Source organism: Thermobia domestica, chromosome 7 (assembly GCF_964235325.1).
Source record: "Thermobia domestica chromosome 7, izTheDome1.hap1.1, whole genome shotgun sequence".
Classification (NCBI taxonomy): Eukaryota; Metazoa; Arthropoda; class Insecta; order Zygentoma; family Lepismatidae; genus Thermobia; species Thermobia domestica.
Genome location: NC_137460.1, coordinates 205,541,151 through 205,556,841, shown reverse-complemented (window position 1 = coordinate 205,556,841; position 15,691 = coordinate 205,541,151).

Genomic DNA, 15,691 nt, shown 5'->3' with positions numbered 1-15,691 from the left:
TCATAAGAAAGAGTAAGCAAAAGCTTCTTGTAGTTTTCTTTTTAATTTTTAAAGCACATTCTTCTTTTTGTCATTTCATTTTGTTTTATCCTTCCTTATTTTTTTCATTTCTGGTCTCGAAGGGGGGGTCCGGACCCCCCGGACCCCCCTTGGCTACGTGCCTGGCATATTTAATAAATTTACAAAACAAATAAACAGAAAGGATAATATTAATCAAATAATCATAGTAATGAATAATGGGGCTTGTTTTGCAAAAGTTATATTGAAACTGGAAATTAATGAACAACTTATTTTTAATTCCACGCATGCTATTATATATTTTATCACTCTTAGAATGACAGTGAATACTACAGTTTGTAAAAAAATAACTGCATCACTTAGATTTATGGCAATAAATTTTCTTATTTGGGTCATATAAATTTTATGATACAGCATAACATATTTAAAATTTAACCGCATGTTACTGGATGTTCATTGTAACTGCTAAATTAGTTCAAACACATTTTGTCTACCATTATTCACAAAATTACTGTAAAATGAAGTACCCCTAGGACACATATAACTATATTACAAAAATATTTTGAAAGAAACTAATTGAAAAAATATCTTATAAAGGTAACATTTAGCAAGAAAAAATATTTTTTCTTGATTTCTAAGCGACTGAATAACACAATATCACCATTTTTAATACTGTCCTTCATTTAGTATTTTGTATGACCTCCTTTAGCCTTCCTGACAGCCTGAATTCTTCTGGGCATACTGTGAACAAGATTATGGCATGTTAACATGGCTAAATCATGGTACCAAGTATGTACAATTGCTGCCATTAGCTGGTTCCTATTTTCAAAACACCTTTTCCGCAGTTTCTTGTTCATAATATGCCACAAGTTTTTGATAGGATTTAAATCTGGTGAATTAGGAGGCCACCAGATTCTCTCTATATCCATCTCCTTAAACCAGTTATTGACTGAACGAGATCGATGGCATGAGGCATTGTCATCCTGAAAGTAGAATTTGTTCAGATTTGCCCCTGTAAAATAAGTCCTAGCTGTTGGAATTAATTTGTGATTAAGAATTTGTATGTACTTTTCGCTGTTAACTGAACCATTACAAATTTCAATTTTTCCAATTCCTCTCGATGTGAAGCAACCCCACAACATAACACTTGCTGAGAACTTCTGTGTCTCAGATATACAATTATCATTTAATTCCTCTCCCCTACGCATCCAAAGCTTCACTCCAGCGTCGTTTCCAACAATATCAAACTTCTTTTCGTCCGAAAATATCACACGATCCCAGTCTTCCTCTGTCCATTCCCCGTAACTTTGCACAAAAATTTTTCTTGCATCCTTATGTTTCTTTGTCAGTTGCGGTTTTCTTTGCGGCTTTTTCTTGTCAAATCCAAAAAGACTTCAGTCTAGACACTAATGTTGAAAGGCTCACTCTAATACCTAACTCCATTTCCATTTGTGCAGCCAGTTGACATGAATTCATGCTTCTTTTCTGCAACGCTAGTGACTTCAATTTTCGATCAACCCTCGCAGATGTTTTCTTCTTCCTTCCACACCTGTTTCTAAGCGAACAGTGTCCAAATTCTAGCTGTTTCCTAATGATTCTTGACACTGTAGACTGATGAACGTTAACTTTTCTACCAATTTCTCTTTGACTTATTCCTTCCTTGTGTAGGGCCAATATTCGTCCTTGTTTGCGAGGTGAAGTGTCTCTCAAGCTCATGATTCGTCAAATCAATAACAATCTATTCGCATTAAATACACTGCTTATATATTTATAAACTTCAGAACACTATAAAAGCAAACACTGCAACACAAATCAGGCAAGCAATCACGCGATAAGAACAATGTGCATTACTTTGTCAATCTCCACCCGAGCTGCATATGCAGTTTTTCAACGACACTAGCCTGGTGACAAAAAGGGAAAACAAATAACAACAAAACAAAAGACTGTGTAAGAGAACCACACGTGATTTGTTTTTATGAAAATCTATGAATGCATATCACCTAGGGTGACCAGATTTTTTTAAATCCAAAAGAGTATATCCAAAAAAAACAAATTAACAGTAGGTATAAAGACAAGATGAATTACAGTATTTTATCCAATGCGCATGCAAATGAGTTAAATACTTTACCATCATTCATACTTCTGCGACGATCTTGCTTTCTTGAGTAAGTTAATGTCATCCTTTATTGCCGGTCTGAACTCTTCACAGGTCATGCTTACATTGAACTTCACTTTCATCACTTGTTCTAGTGTCGACACTATGAGTTGACTTTTTTCCTCGCTCCAGCAAGTGTTAATAGCATTAAAGAGCCTCTCACAATCAACATTAGTGCCCGGTAAAGTAAACAAGAATTGCAGGAGTGGCACAATCACTTTTAAATTTGACCCAGCCTGCACTAAATCTTAGTACATTATTTTCCATTTGCCCATCATTGTCTCTCTTTTCTCTCCCCATTGTTCAAGGTGTTCTTGAACACATCTGGATATTGCACAGTAAGTGTCAAAAATATCATTATCACTGAATTCCAACGAACTGTCTAAATGTTTTACCTGCTCATAGAAATATGCAAACGACTCCTGAAATTCTTCATAGATAACTGATGTGTCAGGTAGTAAATATTTCATCTTGTTTACTTCTCCGAAAAAAACGTTGTGACCACATCTCTAAGTATGTTATCACTTCAAAGTAAAACATTCTTTACACTGAGTAGGCATATTCCTCTATTCCCTTCTTTTACAAGTTTCGTAAGTAAATTTCTAGCAGAAAACTGAAAAAAGTTTTGTTCAATTCTATCTTTGTATTTCCTTGGAAGTTCAAAATATTCAACAGAAACTTCAGTCGCTGTTATATCCTCCCTTTCAATTTTTGTAATTGTTTCAGTGAACAAGATTAGCTGAGCATGCAGGAAATACAGCCACAACTCGCTTGTTTCGTTTTGAAAGAAATTGACTATAGCTATTGGAGCATTTTCATCACTCAAAAAGTACCCCTTAAGTGGTTCATACTGACGTATAATTTTTTATACACACGGAAGCAGAGACAAGAATCTCGTCTTTGAGTGATACAAAAGACTCTCATAATGATAGCCAATGAACTCACAAAAGTTTTTCAAATTTTCTGTCCTTACAGTAAAAATACTGAAATGGTTGTATATTTTAAAAACCAAATTCCAAACATCGATCGGTATTACTCTCGAACACGCCACATAATTTCCATTGTGAAGGATATGAGCCCCACACCCGATAGGCAAAACATTTTTCTTCAACCTGCATTCTAGTTCGCTATGCACGTTTCCTGCTGTTTTATTTTCTATGCTTCCAAAATTTACTGGTGCATTATCAGCTACTAAACCGATGAACTTATTTTCCAAACAAAACTGACGTAATGTACCCATTAATACGTTCGACAGTTTCCGAGGTTTCATTTGACATGCTATGAATTTCTAGAAGACATGCTTTAACATTAATATCAGTATCTACTTCACAGTACCGCACTAAAACAGGCATGAGTTTGGTTGCTTTACGATTGGAAGCATCACAAGCAACAACAACGAAAGGAGCCTTTTAAACACTATTACTTAAAATATTTTCTGACCACACTCCCACCACATTTGTTAACAAAGCCTCCGTTTTCGTTCTCGCACATGCAAATTTTTTATTCACTGTTGATTTCAAAAGTTTGCTAGTGCAGTCCATGCTTCTAAAAGAGTGGTTATGTTTAACATTATGGTATGACCACACAAGTTCTAGTCGAATTAAATCTAGCTCTTCTGAAGATTCTGTGCTGATAAAACCATCCAACTTACCTGCTTCGGAAGTTGATTAGCATTAAGTGTGCGACTTAGATTTTATATGTTGTTTATATCATATTTACCTTTATTTAAAAAAAAAAAAAAGAGAACTCCTTCTTACATACCGTGCACTATGCTTTGTAAACATCGTTACTGCGGACCCTTTTAATGCAAGGATAGCTTATTACAAACGCTTGATTATACTGACATTTTCCTCGCGACATTGTTAATAAAATAAATCCTTCCAATCCTCGAATAATATAATTGATTGAGTGTACGTACGCACGTTAATTAGAATAATAATCACTGCGCGATTCCCACTACCAAAAACTAACTGACTTTGAAGGGAAAACAAAACCCTGTGCCACGAACTGTACGAATACCATATATAAATTCCGAAAATATAAATCATTCCAGATACTCAATCAATTTAATTAACAATTTAATAATTAAAACGTTGAAAGTTTGGATAAATCTATCACTTTAATTTTGCCGTCTTTACTATAGTTTTAGTACTAACTAATAAAAACAGTTTAGTTATATTATCTTTTTCTTTTGCAAAAAGAAAATCTGACAACCCTACAATGCAACGAGGACGAGAAACGCAGCACAGTGCAGCGGGTCTGCTACTACGAAGCACTAAACAGTGTTGTCAACGTCCAAGTTTTTACAGGAAAAAATGCGATTTTCAATGGGAAAATGCATTAAACGTTAAATGAAATTGAAAATGCCATAAAAGAGTATAATTCGATATTTTTGGGAAGAAAAAAGAGTATAGAGTATATGAACCTCGAAAAGAGTATAATACTCTTAAAAAGAGTATGTCTGGTCACCCTAATATCACCACTAAAAGTAACTACTGGTATTCTTTACATGTCCTGCCATACTTTTAGCAAGTGATGCAATTATTTTTTTACAAACTGTACAAGCATATGCTACGACATTTAAAGAAATACTTTTGCACCTTCCCGAAATATGTTCGCTGCCATTAAGTACAGTTTTCACTTTCTTGGAATATATCAAAACTCAGCAATACTTAGTGACTCCACATTTCAGTTATACAAAATAATTCTAAAATCTAGAATTATGCTAAATTTAATAAATTGAATTGTATATACAAAACTGTATATGTACATCCCTAAACTCCTATATTATACTGCAAAATTAATATTCCTTACCGAGCTCCTTCGTGGCTAAGCGGTTAGCGTACACGCCTTTGACGTGGGAGACCCGGGCTCGATTCCCCGGGGGAGCTCACGTGGTTCGGACTCCACGTTGATAATTAAGTCCACGTCTCACATAACTTCGCTGCTGAACAGGATGTTAAACTAAAAAAATCAAATCAAAATATTCCTTAGTACTATTAGAAAGAACAAAATACATTTTAGGAACTGTCGATTTTTGTGCAATTAAAGAATAGCTTGTGAAGGACTTCTTTTCTTGCGAAATGTTATCTCAATTAGTTCCAGAGCAGCTGACTAACATATCGAGCCCTTGCAAGAATAAATTAAAGAATTGTGGCGCTCCAATAGGTTAATTTTTGGTCCATTTTTAGTAGCAGTTCAAACGCAATTCCTAGCTTTCTTAATTCCACGGGAAGACAACCAATACGTACTCATGGAACGACAAATATTTTATGCCACCATTTTTATTCTATGAACCAATAATACATACAAAACTTTATATTTCCAAATGAAACTATATACATTAATGGGTAATTTCAAAAAAGTGGGGGCAACTGCCCCCCTTTGCCCCCCTAATCGCCGCCCATGTCTGTTGGTATATCATATCTGGGATAAAACCCTAATAGTAACCCATATTTCACTTTCTAGCAATAGACTTTGTCTCAAATAGCCTCACTACTGCCTATACAATTAAACTCTATTAAATTAATTCCAGTACTATACAGTAGTTTATTTCCTTCCTTTGAATCAGAATTGATCAATACCTCCTAACGGATAACACAACACATAGCAGCTCGAAAGTATTAAATCGGACCGAAATTGAAATTTTACAATACCTCATTTATTGTCCAATACATTCTGCTTTGACTGTCATTTTAAAAACAGAATATAACATTCATGATCTTAACAAATAGGGTAAATTATTACTACAATATATTTTGTTTCTAATTGATCAAATGCTTTATTAGTGTTTCATATATACGTATTTAATTTACACTTTATAACACGGACTTCCTGAACCTTGTGGTGGGAGCTAAGACACCCACCTTTGTTATGTGTGGTCTTGGGTTGAAATCAACAAACAAGTTAGATTTAAAGTCTGATATTTCGCACAGTTCGGGTCTCAATTTAAGTACACTCTGTTTCTTATACGAGATCGTAAAATCGTAATGCATTACTATGCATAGCCGTAACTAGGCAGGAGCAACTGGGACAGTGTCCCGGGGTCCTCACCCATAAGAGCGTCGAAAAACCCAGTCAGGCTTACAAAATTTCTACTCTGAGAAATATGGAAAGGATAATACGTAAGAAATTGAAGAATTTAGTGCTATAATTTAAATAAATTGTCATGAATACAGCAGATTTATCTCTTTGTACGCTAGGGAAAATGTCGACCCTCGGTGACGACGAAATCAGTTTTCGGGGTCCATAGAGTTACTGTTACTCATCTAAGTAGGACAAAGCAATAATTTGTTTCCTTTTTCAAATATCTTGTTTTACTCTTCGTACTACTCTTCGCAGTAGTTTATGTGAAGTATATTTATTTATTTTTATTTAATTTAATTTATGTTTTGCTCTCATTAACCATTGAATTTCAATGATGTCACGCAGAGACGTAAGCAGACTACAGCACGCTTGACTACAGCAGAGCCGTAAGCAGCACGCTTAACTACAATTCGCGTGGTCCCAAGTTCGATTCTCGGTGTGGGTACAGTTGAACGACCAAAGTGGTTCCACTATAATCAGTAGCTCCACGTCTCCTTTAGCCGCCCTAGCATAATCGTGGGACGTTAAACTAAAACAAATTAACCCAAAAATCAACACAATGCGTATTACTAACTGTAAGTCTTTGAATAATTGCATATACACTGAAGAAAAAACCCAAGTCCAGATTTTAGGATAAAACGAGGATAATATGCTTTTTGTTGGGAACACTATGACAAGACAGTGGTGTCAGTCTTAATACTGGGTGAAACACCCTCATTTCTATGGCGACATAGTCAGTAAGTGAGAGCGATGCTTACTGTTCTCACAGGAGTAACTGATGATCTCACTTACTGTAGTACGTAGCCACATGAAATAAGGGTGTTGCACCCAGTATTACAATTGACGCCTGTATATATATATAAAACAACACCGACGATTGGGAGGTGAATCCTGACACCAAGATAAGACAAAATGCTTCCTTTTCGGAGTTACACGCTGCCAAAAACATGAAAAAAAATGAATTTTAATGTTCCATAGCTCCAGTGGCGGAGCCAAGGGAAGGTCAGGGAGGCCAGGCCCCCTTGCTCAAAATCTTGGCCCCCTAGTGACCCCCACACAGTGATATAACTATAGGTTTACAAACGCTAAGTGAGTCGTAGCCACAAGTGAAATTACTACCAAAACATCTCTCCACAACAGAGTTACCAACTGCAGAATACCGTATGTTGCGATAGTCTGCGTTCCGAAATGAAATGAAATCAAGATTTACGTCCCACGGATATGCCAACTAGGCTAATGGTGACGGTGACGACGAGAGATGAATGAAATGGTGGAATGAAGAAAGTGAGAGGAAACGGGAGAAACCAAAGAAAACCCACGCACGCGGTGTTTGTCCACCACAAAGTTCACTTGACGCGAGCTGTGATCGGATTAAAGGTGGACGCTCTACCACTGAACCACTGCTCTGTGTTTCGAGTAAAATAGCTCTACTAGTTTATGTTCGTAGCACAGCAAGATCTAATTCACCGAAATCTGTGGGATGCATGCATTGATCTCATCACCTGAACTACCTTTTAACCCCTGTATCTTATTGACGTAGTTATCTCTTTTGTTTTCGACAAAGAGCCAGAAAGAAAAGCAAAATCAGTCGGCTTTCTCATTCGCTTCAATGCTGAAATTTATACTAAAATATGAGACACTTACTTACAAATAGCATACACTTTAGTAAACCATTACACTTGCGTTGGACGAAAGAAGTGTTCGTACATTACCTATTACAATTCGTACAGTAAGTAGTTAATTCTCATTGACTATGGTGACATAGAACAAATGCATAGTAATCATTAAATAATTTGGTACTACTACTACTACTACTACTACTACTACTACTACTACTACTACTACTACTACTACTACTACTACTAATAATAATAATAATAATAATAATAATAATAATAATAATAATTATTATTATTATTATTATTATTATTATTATTATTATTATTATTATTACAGTTTATCTACATAATAATATAAATAACTATTTATATTATTATGCGGTATTAAAACAAATCTGGAACTTGTGATGTTTATTCACTTCCATCATTCCATCAGGCAAACTGGTCTGATGTGTGCAAGAAGGAATGTTTTCGAGCTGGTAAAATTTGAGATGACTGCTGCCTATAACCTTGAGCTTCGCCTTATGTCCAATTCTATTATAGCAGTCAACCTCCGCCGTCACGTCTAAGTGGAGTAGTCACCTAACCCTTGCTCATGTTCATCAGCAATCACGAGCACTAGGTTTACTCACAAAGGATGTCGCGGCATGTTCTGCAAACAGCTTGTTGTTTACAGTTTCCATTCAACTTTCAGAAGTAATGTTCCACTGTATAAATATGATAAACAGACTTGTTTCCTAGTTCGCTTTGATTTTCTTAACGACTACTAAAAATAAGTAGTTATCGTATTTCTGCTTTTTTTTTTAAAAAAAAAAAAATAGTGCTTTTGGATAGGATAGGCCTAATGGATAGAATAAGATATGCATATTCAATGATTTTTAAATTATACAGTACATTTTAGCTTGTGATTGAACCTTACAAGTTTTGTGAGTATATGAATCAAATTTTTCCATTCATTGAAGATGCCCCCCTCAAAATTTTCGTAGTCCCTTCATTGGCCCTCTTGAAAAACATTCTAGCTACGCTACTGCATAGCTCCAATACTATGGGATCTACCGTAGTCGGGTCAAGACTTCAACTAAGAATTAGTATGTGCCCTATCAGTATGTATCCATGTATCAGTATCTTGCGGTACTGCTTTTACAGAGGTAGTTGGTGAGTACTTAAAATTATATGCCCTTAGCCAAACTCCTTCTACAGTGCTGGAAATTGGTATAAAGGCAGAGGGATATTTGAAAATAGAAGAAGGCAAGAATGCTGAGGATGGATAAAGATGATATATTTACAAAGTAACATTGTAGACTGCACAAAATCAAAGGCACATCGTTTGCTAATACGTCACTGGCACGCGTAGTTTATACAAAAATATAAATTAGACCATTTTCGGATGGAAATTAGTATAAAGGCACCCATTGTCTTTGGCAAAAAATAAAAATACAGTGCGCGGTACAGAAAGGAAAATAGATGTTCAGTACTTGATTGACCCTCCTTTCTTGTGAATGAGTTGGAATATACGCTTCGGCATTGTGCTTATGAGATATGTTAGTTGTTGAAGTGGAATAGCTGACCACTCTTCTTGTATCGCGTTTTTCAACTCAGCAACCGTCCTAAATTGCCGACCATTGCGATAAACATTGCGCGCAAGGATTCCCCAGAGGTTTTCTATCGGGTTAAGATCCGGGCTTCTCGCTGGCCACTCCATAACCTTGATGCCCTTACCTTCAAACCACAGTCGGGTTGCTGCTGCCTTGTGGATAGCAGCGTTGTCCTGCTGGAAAAGCAGGTTCTGATCGTCTAACTCCTCATACATCCGCAGCAATTCTATTTCTAACATCTCTATGTACGTAGATGAATTCATTTTGGTGTTGAGCCATGCAATGTTGGATGTACCTTTAACACAAAACGCTGCCCAAATCATAACACTTCCTCCGCCAAAATTTCTGCTCATTTGCACTTGCTCGTCTTTCCTAAGGTCATGCCAATAGTATTGAAAACCATCCGGACCATCTAAATTGAACTTCTTTTCATCACTAAACACAACGTGATTCCATTCAGATGTCCACGACATATGTGTTTCCGCAAACTGGAGTCGCGCCTGCTTATGCATCGCACTAAGGGGGGAGGGTTTACACTTCCGTTTCTTGAATATAAGGTGTGGATCTTGATTCAAAATTTGACGCACTCTTCTGGATGTGACAGGTAAGTTGCAAGCAGCCACAATTTGGGAAGATGACATATTTCCGGCCCTTGCCTTGCGCACAATTAATCGTTTCGCAGCCTCGGAAAGTTTTCTTGTTCTACCATACTTCCCGTTCTTTCCGTATTGTGAGCCCAATCGAACGTAATTATCAATTACACAACTTGAACGATTTAGCTGTTTTGCAATTTGCCGATTTGACATGCCCATGTCCTTGTACGCACAGACACGTGCTTGTTCCTCACTCGACAACAACTTTCCACGAGGCATGTCCCACACAACAGCTCAAAGACGTTCACACCCGCACTTCTCTTATCGCACTATGTCAGCTGATTCTCAAAGTACCATCAGAAGAAATGATGAACGTGTAGAGGGCGCCAAACAACAAGTAACCGTGGGTGCCTTTATACCAATTTCCACCCGACAATCGTCTCATTTCGCTTTTTGTGTAACCTATGCGTGCCAGTCACATATTAGCAAACGATATACTTTTGATTTTGTACAGTCTACAATGTTACTTTGTAAATATATCATCTTTATCCATCATCGGCATTCTTGCCTCCTTCTATTATCAAATGTCCCTCTGCCTTTATACCAATTTCCAGCACTGTATGAAAATTGTTGCGTGAGTACCGCAGGATTCTGAAACATGTATTTTTGGATAGGTCACTTAATAGTTCCTAAGTAAAGTCTTGATCCGACTACCGTAGATCCTATAGTATTGGAGCTAGGGACCATTAAAGTTCATTTTTTCATGTTTTCGACAGCCTATAATTCCAAAAGTAAGCATTTGTGCACCCAGGTTGGTCTATACTTTTTGTCTTATCTTGGTGTCAGGAATCACCTCCCAAACGTTGTTGATATATATATATATATATATATATATATATATATATATATATATATATATATATATATATATATATATATATATATATATATATATATATATATATATATATAGATAGATAGATAGATAGATAGATAGAGAGAGAGAGAGAGAGAGAGAGAGAGACAGACGGACAGAGAAGGCAACATCAGCAGTGGATTTTGTTTCGGGAGAGGTTTGAGAAACGGGTAAGAAACATTTGTGGTGTACGTGCAGTGTGAAAAAATAGTCACAAATTTATTTCGGGAGAGGCTTGAGCCTGATAGGTACCCCCTAAATACAGGACTGTACATCAGTCAACCGTTCCCATATTATCTAACACTGCGACGAAAGAAATTTTGAGTGAAGACAATTTTAATTTTTATCAATATTCGAGACGAGACCGAGACTTTCGAGACTGACCTGAGTCTCGTCTCGGTCTCGTCTCGATTTATAGAGGCCTGTCTCGGTCTCGGTCTCGTCTCGGTTATATAAAATCCGTCTCGGTCTCGGTCTCGTCTCGGTATAGAAAAGCCCGTATCGGTCTCGGTCTCGGTACCATCCCTATTTTATAGTAATGTGAAAAAAATTCTCTATTACAGATTCATCTTTCTCTTTGAAACAAGAGACCGGGCGCTTTTTCTGCCCCCATGTTAGACAGAAAGAGTTAGGAAAAAGAACTGAATATTCTCTTTAGTTCCATTGGTGTGCATTCTCAAAACACTGTAAATTCTTTTAAAATTGTTGTTTAAGTAATCGTAAGTCTGCAATATGAAACGAATCGTCGATTTTAAAGTTTGAAAAATATAACAGTTTAAATGAGTAACAGGACATTTAGGAACTAAATACATTTTCCATAAAGTTAAATTAATGTTCTTACAAACAATATGCAGAGTGCAGTAAGTTTTATAGTGAGGAGGAAAAATGTATAAGGTATGATTAATAATTCAGAGCATATGAAAAATGCGAACTCTATTGTCGTTCCGTTCGTTTAATCCTTTCATTACCATTTTGTTATGGCTATTTTAAGTTGTTTTCAAACGTATAAATATATATAAAAAATATTTTCCACCGTTTCGTTTTTCGATGTGGGAAGGGTGGGACATTATGTATCCCTCTGATATTTTTACGTGGGACCTATATGTCCCAATGGTATTGACATGAATGACCATCTTGTATTTTCAATTATGAAATGTATATTGTCAGAAAAACAATTGGGTCGTATTTATGATTACATATATTTTACATTTCGGAATCCTTTTCAAAATTACAGTACGTGCAACCACTGCTTTATCACTAGCACATTATTCCTCACTTTCATCTGTTCCATTATCACTTTCATTGTTCACGTTCACTTCCACTATTGTCTATTTGATAATGTTAATAAGAATTCTGTGAACCATTAGAGGGCTTCTCTTTACCAGTGGAACATCGATTCATAGGAATAAAATGTGGTAAATTACCAGGGGTTCTCTGAGAATGTATCGTGGGACACATATATCCCAGTGGTAGTGAAAGGGTTAAGATATGAGTGCAGAAACATAACACCTGTTTCAGCTCTCCTTTCAGACCAAGTTTGTAAACAAAAATAAGGAAGACAGTCACTGCTTATAACAACTAGTAGTGTTAGATATTTAGCTCGCAGTGGTCAAGCAATCAGTGGACATTTGCATATAAATAGTACGGGTAATTTGATGTCACTCCTGGATGAAAGAAAAATGGGTGTGCCTGTTCTCAACCAATGGATTAATCGACAGGATAACTGGCTTAGTGCTGGTTGAAAAAAAAATGAAATTTTGAAGATTATGGGACATGCAATATAGAGAGACTTGGTAGCAGAAGTTAGTCTCTCCATTTTGTGCAATCATAGCAGACTCCACGACTGATATTTCAAAGAAAGAACAGTTGTCTCTATGTGCGCTGTATTGACTCTGATTCATCAAACCCAACAAAATATTTATGGAAATGATCACCCCACATGGCACAAAATCGGGAACAGAATTCACGATCAAAGATATTCTAACGAAACCTAACCTGAATGCAGAAAATATGATGGTGCAGCTATCATGTCAGGACGAGTGAATGGTGTGCAGAAGATAACTTCGACTCAGCATCCGAAAGCTGTATACATTCATTGCAGTAATCATGCATTAGATCTTCCATTGCAGGAAGTAGCACGAAAATACGAATCTTTGTGTGACGTGCGGGCCATAGTGAAAGTCGTTTGAAAATTTGTACTATGCAAATATTGGCAGAGAGACATTGTTTGGCACTGGCATAGGCTATGAGGATACAAGTAGGTTAACCGTATTTCCAACTCAACATTTTTTTTTTTTTCAAACTGCACTACGTCAGGTTATTGCATATTCCAGATCTACATGTTAAAAGAACATTTACAATATTAAAATTGTTATTCAGTGCTGCAAACTAAGGACCCTACAGTATCACAAACATTCAAATTTTGTTCTCCTCTATAGCACTAACAACGCAAGTGAGGCGGACAGGGCAACGAACATCCGAAGTATTTTAGTGTCTAATGGTATAATCATATTATGATGGATTGATGGATTTCGAATGAATGGAAACAAAGACACAAGGGATCGAAAATTCAACCTTTCTCAAAAGTCATTATTTTGAAAAAATGCTTAGTTAAGTACTTCATCCTATTACATAGGTGATTTTCAATAGATGTGAAAATCATAATTCTGTTTACAGCTACTCGCAATACCTCAACCCGTTCAGGAGATACGGCAATTACTGCTAAATTTGGAACACTGCTTAATAGTATGTGATGCCGGAAACTTGTTGTAATTATACTTAACCAAAACAAATTGTTGCAATGTTATAGAAGCAACGTAAACCAAAGACTATTGTTAAAAGTTGCCGCTAATACACAGTCAAATTTACTAAATAACAATCTTTTACACATCTCCGGAATTGTTTTAGATATCAAATTGATGTGAACGGCATTATAGTCTTTATGCCTATTGAAAACCATCTAAGGAATTGGATGTGATACTTATCTGAATACTTTTTCAGAATAAAGCTCTTTGAAAAAGCAAAATTTTCAATTCCTTGTAACTTTTTTCCTACTGTTTCGAAATACGAAACATGATGAATGTAGTATTCGACACGAAAATACTTTGGATGTGCATTGACCTGTTCTTGTCATTTGGATTATTACTGTTGTAGAACCCTCCAAAATGTAGTTGTTTTTCGATGCCTGGGATACTGTAGCGTTCTTAGTTTGCAGCACCACATACCAAGTGTGGTATTATTGAAAGAGTAAACTATGTTAAGTTGACAACACTGTTAATCTTGTCGTATTGCAGAGTATATTTAATGATTTTCGTCTCTCAATATTTACATGCTGCAAAGTGTCGACGTTTGTATCTATTAGTTTAAAAGTGGCAAACGCGAATCAAATTAATGGTCCATTCTAACACTTCTATTAGGTCCCTCCTTGGCACTCAGTATTTAATTGAGAATTGTTATTGTCCATCTATTACCAATTCTTCTTGTCGACCAGTGATGCCAACCTAGTACCTTATAAAATCCCATCTTCAAAGTCAGAAATTCCTATTTTGTTCTTAAATTTGCCAGGTGCTATATTAATTATAAATTTTCAAAATATACAAAAAACGAAAATTGAAACTACCGTATATCATTCACTTTCTTCAGAGCCGAATCTTGAATCCTGCGAACTGCGCGTTCACAGGAGGCGCCAAGTGAAGAGGGAGCCAAACTGGAAAATGAATTATGTGTTTTAAATGTCAATATTTATTAGAGAAAATGTTATGATGAACATTTTCCCAAATAGCTTCAAATAAATATTGTACAGACTGACATACAAATAAAATATATCAAAAGGACAATAAAGTTGAATCTGTAAAACAGTCCTATACAATTGAAATTGACTCGTACATCAACTGATGCCAATGTGACACTCATAAGTGATGCTAGTTTTGGAAAAAAAAAAAAATCCTCTGGCGCAAGGAGATTTAGGAAATACTTTTAATGATGGAAAAAAGGGAAATTTTACGAATATGAAATAAAATGTAGGGAAATTTAGCTTTTCAATAGATGTTATATTAAGCACTACGGCATTACGACTAAAGACAGCAGCATTCTTTCCACAATCCCACCATATGCACAAAATAGAAATATAACAGACTTTTCATTCCGTCCCGAACAGCTCTTCCGCGACTTTGTAGAGAATATAATTGCCAAATATGTGTTTGGCATGGATCAACAAATGGAAATGGGAGTCAACTGCAAGTATTACTTATGGATTGGGTGACATTATCACAGTAGAAAGAAATATCTTTAAGGGTGCTTCACCTTGTCATAAACAATGTCCCCGCATAGTGCTTCGGTTCAATGACCAAAGTTAAGGGTTGAAAAAGTTCAGCGTAAATGAAATGCACATTATCGAAGTTCAAGGGACTAAGCTTTTATTGTCCATTGGTCCAGGGAGAGGTCGAATACTAAGAAAAGACGGGCAGTACAAATGGAATTTTTAATCATTTCTGTGGGAATTTTTAACTCAAGTTCCTAATATCAGTGGCACACAATAGCTGCCCACTGCTTAATGCTCACTTTCTTAATGTCTATTAGTCAATTTGTCATTCGTCAACATTTTCGTTTCTATCCCGAATCGTTTCGTTTATTTTATTTATAATGATGTATGTTTCACTTTTCAACAGTACTTTGTTTTTCATGTAATAATAATGTCCAACAATAAAAAA